Below are 7,587 nucleotides of genomic sequence, written 5' to 3'. Positions count from 1 at the left end.
TTCATATATAGTCCGCATTGAAATCTCTAAAAAGACTTATAGTTAGAAACGGAGGGAGTATTTCTGTGCTACATCCTCTCAATTAGGACATCATAATAGATCATACGACGAATGTTTCATTTAGGGGGAAATCCAGATTGTCATACATCTTAAAATAATTGATCCAATTCATCATTCAATTATATTACATTTGCAGAAGGATGATGTAACAGAAATCACATAGCATATACGCACTGCCAAAACCTATGCTCGGGTCGATGACGGAAATATGTAAATAAATTGAAATTCATGGTTTCAAAAAAATGTTTGTGAATATGGAAAAATGTTCACAACTTTAACAAAATGTTCATTAGTTTATAAAAATGTTCGCGACTTTAAGAAAATGTTCACGGACGATGAATTTGAAAAAAAAAAGTTTGTGAACAATGAATATGGAAAAATAATGTTCGTGGCTTTAAGAAAATGTTTGCGAATGATAAATTTTATTAGAGAAGAAAATATTTTCATGAACAATATATTTGAAAATATGTTTGCGGACAAAAAAAATCGTGAATATGAAATAAATGTTCGCAACTTTTAAAAAGTTTCACGAACAATAATTTTAAAAATACGTAAGCGAACCACAAATATTGTTTGCGAATATCGAAAAAATGTTCATGAATGAAGAATTTAAAAAAATGCAAATAATGAATTTGAAATACAATATTCATGATTTAAAAAAATGTTTGTGAATGATAAATTTTAAAAGAAAAGAAAATATGCTCGCAAACCACCAATATTGTTTGCAACAATAAATTTCAAAATATGTTCACGAACCACAAAAAATGTTCGCAAATATGGGGAAAATGTTCGCGAATGATGAATTTGAAAAAAAGATTCCACAAATTTCATAAATGTTCATTATTTTCTAAAACAATAGTGATTTTCAAATTTTTGTGAATTTAAAAATGTTCACGGATTTACAGAAATGATTGAGTTAAAAAACTGTTCATGAATTTGATAATATGTTTATGAATTTACAAAATGTTCATTAATTTAAATGTTCGAGGTTTCAAAAAATGTTCACAAATTGTGAAAAAAATGGTCACGGCTTTAAAAAAAATGTTCTCAACCGAGAATTTTGAAAATGTGTTCATTGGAATTTATTTGAATTTATTTTCATATTTCTGTCACTGCTTCTCTTCCAAACCCCGTCATATCCCGTGGATCAGAGGCATGCGGGTGCATAGGTGAGCTTCCCCGGCTGCCGCGGCGACCTGCAGGCAAAGGGCGACACCCTCGTCATCGTCATATAGGTTTCTCTCAAGCTCTGAACCCCGTCGCCTCCATAAGCTTCTAGAACCTTCTCCCCCTCCCCCCGCCACTCGCTCCTGCTCCGCTCTGCTCTGGATCCCATGGCCGACGCCCTCCCAGGTACGCGCGCCTACCTCTCATCTCCTCTCCCTCGTAAGCAAGGATTTCCCTCTTAATTTCAATCTGGCCCGCCGCTGCGGCTCGGAGCAAGGTGCGGGGCTTCCTGGAGGCCGCGTGCTTCGGCGACCTCGAGGCCCTCCGGAGTAGGTCCCCCGCTCCCTCCTTGTTTACTCCGGGCACAGCTTGCTCACCTGCTTGCTTTTGTTTTGTTGCTGGTGTTGGCCTTGGTGCAGAGTTTGGCTCCACGCTCGACGAGGAGGGGAAGGGCGCGGCCGCAGTGGCCGCCGGCGTGCGGGACGCCAACAAGCGCACTGCGCTGCACTTCGCCGCGCGAGAGGGCCAGACCGAGGTCTGCAGGTTCCTCATCGATGTTCATGATTTAAAAAAAATGTTTGTGAATGATAAATTTTAAAAGAAAAGAAAATATGTTCGCAGACCACCAATATTGTTTGCGAACAATAAATTTCAAAATATGTTCACTAACCACAAAAAATGTTCGCGAATGATGAATTTGAAAAAAAGATTCCACAAATTTCATAAATGTTCATTATTTTCTAAAACAATAGTGATTTTTATTTTTTTGTGAATTTAAAAATGTTCACGGATTTACAAAAATGTTAGAGTTAAAAAACTGTTCATGAATTTGATAATACGTTTATGATTTTACAAAATGTTCAGTAATTTAAATGTTTGAGGTTTCAAAAAATGTTCACAAATAGTGAAAAAAATGGTCACAACTTTAAAAAAATGTTCTCAACCGAGAATTTTGAAAATGTGTTCCTTGGAATTTATTTGAATTTATTTTCATATTTTTGTCACTGGCCGTTACCTTGTGGGGCCCATGTCTGACGTGTCATGGGTCAACGGCGCCAGCTGGCCGGTCTGGCGTGGTCGAATAGATTTTGGACCTGAATGACACACTTACTGCACTTTTAAGACCTAGATGCTGATTTTCATAGTTTAAGTTCCTATATGACACCACTGAAATAGATTAAGGACCAACAATGCACTTCACTCAACAAATGAGGCTAGACTTTGACATAACAACTTACCAAAGGAATCATAAAAAGAATTTATTTTGATTTTTCACCTCAAAACATATGTATGTGAACTATCATCATATTTTGATTTTTATCTGTGGGCTACACAAAAAGAATCAAATACGTGGATAAGAATTGGACTTTCCATTTCACTCCGTAGATAAATATTGTACTCTCCGTAGTAAAGGTAGTACTTTCACGGCCTGCACTCCATTTCACTCCCACTTTCACTCCCACTTTCCTCAGATCGAGTCTGCCACATCCCGCATCTACAAGAAAAAATAAATCCGGCGTCGCATCGGCGAGTATGGCGAGATGAGCAGCCTACGCCGCTGTTAGAATAAATCCGAGGCATACCATCGATCATCCAAGGACCAAGCAATCACACGAGCATAACACCGAGATTTGTTAACGAGGTTCACCGATATGGCTACATCATCGGGGCCTGATTATGGGCGCTCCTCCCCATAACACCGTCACAATACCGCACCCGGTCGCCCTGAACACCGGCACATGCCACCGGCTTTCCCTGTGTTCCGGTGCTATTATATTGGCATAGGTTACATCGTGTGTCTACCCGCGCTATATATGAGAGACCTAGCATACAAGTGTCCTATTAGGACACAACTTCACATCCTATGTACACACAATACAACTCCTAGTCCAACTGTAAACTACCTTGTACACAATATTCGACACAACTCTAACAAACTTCACCTTGGCGAATATTCTCCACCACCTTGAATTCATCCATGCGTCAAATTTCCATGTACATTGGACTTGAGTTTATCCCATGAGTACCGCTGCTACTTCAAAGACTTCATGTGACTCCACCTGCAACTTGTAGTCCCTCCTTTTCCTAACCACAGTCAACACTCGAGCAAAATTAAGTTCCTCTTTACTCTAGTCTGTGCTCCCAACTTTCAGAGTATCCGTCAACATTATCACACACTGATCACTGACCTGCATGAAAGTGAACAACTCACATATTGGGTGTCACACATAGAGTTACCTGAATTCAACATCACCGCTCCTTTCTTGACCGCCTGTCTGAAACTTAAAGGAATTTCACCGTTGCTTATAGTCATCCCGAGTCAAATTCGCAGTTGTCTCACCACATGTATGAGCACCAGAGCCCTGGCCCGTCTCCATGTCCCGTGCATACCGCATGCCTCGTCGCTATTATCGCGTCGAGCCTCCGCTGTCCCAGTCGAGTCTCAAAGATAACGAAACCACACCACTCAACCCCCACTGCAGAGTACCACCGATCATCACCGACCGATGACGAATTTCACACTTCCATCAGACCATTGGGCTCCAGTCCGAACTGCGTGTCACTCGCTTTTTTCCTCTTGTTGAATAGGCTTCGATTCTCTGGATCCTTACACCGTAGCCCCTCAATCCAGCTCCACCTTCAACATGACTCCATGGTAGATGATCAGTCCACCCTCGCGCCTCGTCGACTTCAAGCTCCGTGTGTACATCACCTTGAATCAACCCCGCGCCATAGTCTTGTCGAAGCCATACAAGTCCTTAGACCTGTGCCACGTGTTTCCACGCCCCAGAAGTCGGTCACCATCAGCACCACGCTCATATGTCGCTGTCGCCGATCTCACCACCGTCTTCTGTACCAACCGACTCACGTCGATCCGTCAGACTATCTAGTCCAACCAAGCCGAACTTCTCCGACTGCATGACACGCTCGAGGCTCCCAAATCGTCTTCCGCGAATTTTCATCCATCACATGATAATTCCATCTTAGCTGTCATGACTTCCCGCAATGCCTTCAAGCATCTTTGTTGTGCCAACAATCTTTCACCTATGTCTGCCATAACCCAAGGTTTTCAGTTCCGATGAACTTCTTCACCTCAAACTTGGTACCCGATAGCGCCATGGTTCTTCATATGGCTGACCCTGTGAAAAATCATCCGAGCTTCCCACGCAATGCCCAAGTACACAATCGTGGGTACTGCTAGTAGCCAACTAGTTGATCTTCACGTGAAGGCTCATGTCCAGGCACAACTTCCCAATGCGTAGCTCTTGCCTTTTCTGCCAATGCCATGCTATTCCAAGGGATGTGTATTTCTTGATGGATTTTCCTCCGCTCAAATTGATCTGTTGTGTGCCTCTGTTCGCATCAGCCAAGGACTCGGTCCTCTTCTTTTTTATCCAAAACAAATCTCGTAGGTATGGTTGTTTCCAATTGCACCACACATCTCGCTAGAATCTGCACGTCCCGTGACCGGAGTCCACGCTCAACTGCCCCTGCGCACGTCCTTCCGCCGCTTGGGCTTGTCCGCCTTGCCACGGGCCACGTACCAATCTCGCCGACTCCGAGTACTCAACTCGACGTCCACGCGATGGTGACCCACACCGATTCTTCCGATCTCGTCAACGATAATTCTTTTGCGATATTTTCACCTCTAGATCAACAATCCATATCCTCTTCGTAATCTTGCTCTGATACCACTTGTTAGAATAAATCTGAGGCATACCGTCGATCATCCGAGGATCAAGCAATCACACGAGCATGACACCGAGATTTATTAACGAGGTTCACCGATATGGCTACATCCCCGGGGCCTGACTATGGGCGCTCCTCCCCATGACACCGTCACAATACCGCACCCGATCGCCCTGGACACCGGCACATGCCGCCGGCTTCCCCTGCATTCCGGTGCTATTATTTTGGCATAGGTTACATCGTGTGTCTACCCCCGCTATATATGAGAGGCCTAGGATACAAGTGTCCTATTAGGACACAACTTCACATCCTATGTAAACACAATACAACTCCTAGTCCAACTGTAACCTACCTTGTACACAATATTCGACACAACTCTAATAGCCGCCGCCACTCCTTGCCGGCGGCGGTGCCACCGCTAGAGGACGACAACCTCCTCTCCGAGATCCTCCTCCGCCTCCCCCCACAGCCGTCCTCCCTCCCCCGCGCCTCCCTCGTCTGCAAGCGCTGGCGCGGCCTCGTCTCCGATCCAGGCTTCTGCCGCCGCTTCCGCCGCCACCACCGCCGCAACCCTCCCCTCCTCGGTTTCTTCCAAGTAGACCATGGGCTCTCCTTCACACCTTCCCTCAAGGCCCCGGATCGTGTCTCGCCCGAGCGCTTCTCCTTGCAACACGAAGGTCGTGGCGACCGCTTCGCCCCCCTTGGACGCCGCCATGGCCTCGCACTCATCTTCCTTGGGAAGCCTCTACAGCTCCTTGTGTGGGACCCCGTCACCGGCGACCAGCACCGCATTGCCGTCCCCCCGAGGTTCGACATGAAAAGATCCCCAGTCAGCGGGGCGGTGCTTCGCGCTGCCGGAGACGCCCACCACTTCCATGTGGCCTTGGTAGGCAACAGTGAGAGACAAATTACGCAAGCGGTCGCCTGCTTTTACTCGTCGGAAACCGGTATAATCTGAGGATCCTGCCCATTTTAGCATCGCGATTTCTATGACCCAGCCTGGTGTGCTGGTTGGGGGTTCTCTTTACTGGTTGCTTAGTGGGGGTTCGGATGGGATCCTTGAATTTGATATGGATAGGCAAAGACTAACTGTGATACCTATGCCAGTAAATGACCTCAGGTTTTTCCAATTGTAGCTGATACGGGCAGATGGCGGTGGAATTGGTCTCCTCATTTTATCAGGCTTTGGTGCCCAATTTTGGAAGAGAAGGACCAATAGTGATGGTGTTGCTTCATGGGTGTTGGGAAGAACCATTGAAATTGACCAGCTACTTCACTTGGAAGCAGAGGAGATGGGGACTCAAATGATACTAGGGTTTGCTGAGGACAATAATGTGGTTTTCTTGTGGACAATTGACGGTCTTGTCATGTTACAGCTTGAGTCACTACAGTTTGAGAAAGTCTTGGGAACCAACATCATCGCTTACTATCACTCATTCGAAAGTGTCTATACTGCATGTAATATCTTGGTTTACGTCATGGGTATGCTAAAACCAAGTTAATTTTTGATAATTGTTTGATGTAATACAGTGCACACACTTCCGTGTTAAGCTATCAACTTTAAGTAGTGTCATATCGGGGTTTTTTGTGACTTGATGACCTTTCAACGTATGGTGATACTGTGCTGCAGTGTTCTGCTCTGACGCCTACATGCCGCGGTCTTATGTAATATTATGATCTAGAAAATATCTTTTAGTGGTATGTAATTTAACGTACGTTCTGTAGCCAGGAAGTGGGCATTGCCTAATGTTAACTTCACTCTGTAATGTTTGTGGTTCAAGTCAGAGCTAGCAAACTGTAATTATCACTTTATTATATAAATACCAATACATACAATAAAACAATGAATACCAAGATTTGCAAATTATTTGTGTTATAATTGAACAAAATTTGACTATTGCTTGCATATTGACATCTGCAGGAATTGAATGGTTTTAGTGCATAGCTGCAGTCCAGTTTGTCTCTCAAAATAAGACAACATAACATTGTGAAGTTGAAGATAACTACATGACCACTAGCTTGAACCAACTGACATGTCTAGGTAGCTCAATAGATACATTGGAAGCTTAAAGATAGCTCTGCTTTTTTCATTCAATATTGTTTTCTCATTCTACTAATCTTAAACTCATAATGATGAATTTATTTGAAATATAAAAATATTTTTTCCTTTTTGTCACTTTTATGAGAGTCCCTGCTGCAAGTAGCAAGTCATTTTCTACCACAGGGAAAACTAATAAATTCATTTCGTTTTAGGCTAAATTTACTCGGAAGATTATATTTCTATGTTTCCAATATGGTGGGGAATGAACGTAGTAATTCTGGATAACTGTCTCTTCTGACAAGCTAATAATAGTCTGAGTGATAATCAGTTTCTGCTCTTTTGTTTTTGGAATATTCGTTAAATTTGACAAGAGGTCTGGTTTTGTTTATCTTTTCTTCGTGCTGCCTCAAATCGATTTCTTTTTTTCTTCCAAACTACAACTGTGAGCTTATCTAAATATCCTGATATGTCCTCATATCTGTTTGGCTTTTTGTTGGAATGTCGTTGGTTGTTTGACTTTGCATGCTTGCAGAAACAGGCATTGGTGGTGGACATGATGGAGCTGATCTTTTGCACAAGACATGAGATTTTTTTCCGGTTAGATATGATATTGTGATGGGTTGAGCAGG

At 43.5% G+C, this 7,587-nt stretch overlaps 1 pseudogene; it reads left to right on the top strand.

The window, feature by feature from the left end:
* The first annotated feature begins 4,397 nt into the window (after positions 1 to 4,397).
* Positions 4,398 to 6,862, top strand: LOC125516484 (annotated as a pseudogene).
* Positions 6,863 to 7,587: the final 725 nt, after the last annotated feature.

Source organism: Triticum urartu, chromosome 6, assembly GCF_003073215.2.
Source record: "Triticum urartu cultivar G1812 chromosome 6, Tu2.1, whole genome shotgun sequence".
In the NCBI taxonomy this organism is placed as follows: Eukaryota; Viridiplantae; Streptophyta; class Magnoliopsida; order Poales; family Poaceae; genus Triticum; species Triticum urartu.
The sequence above is the reverse complement of the archived record's forward strand: the minus strand, read 5'-3'. Positions and strand labels throughout refer to the sequence as shown.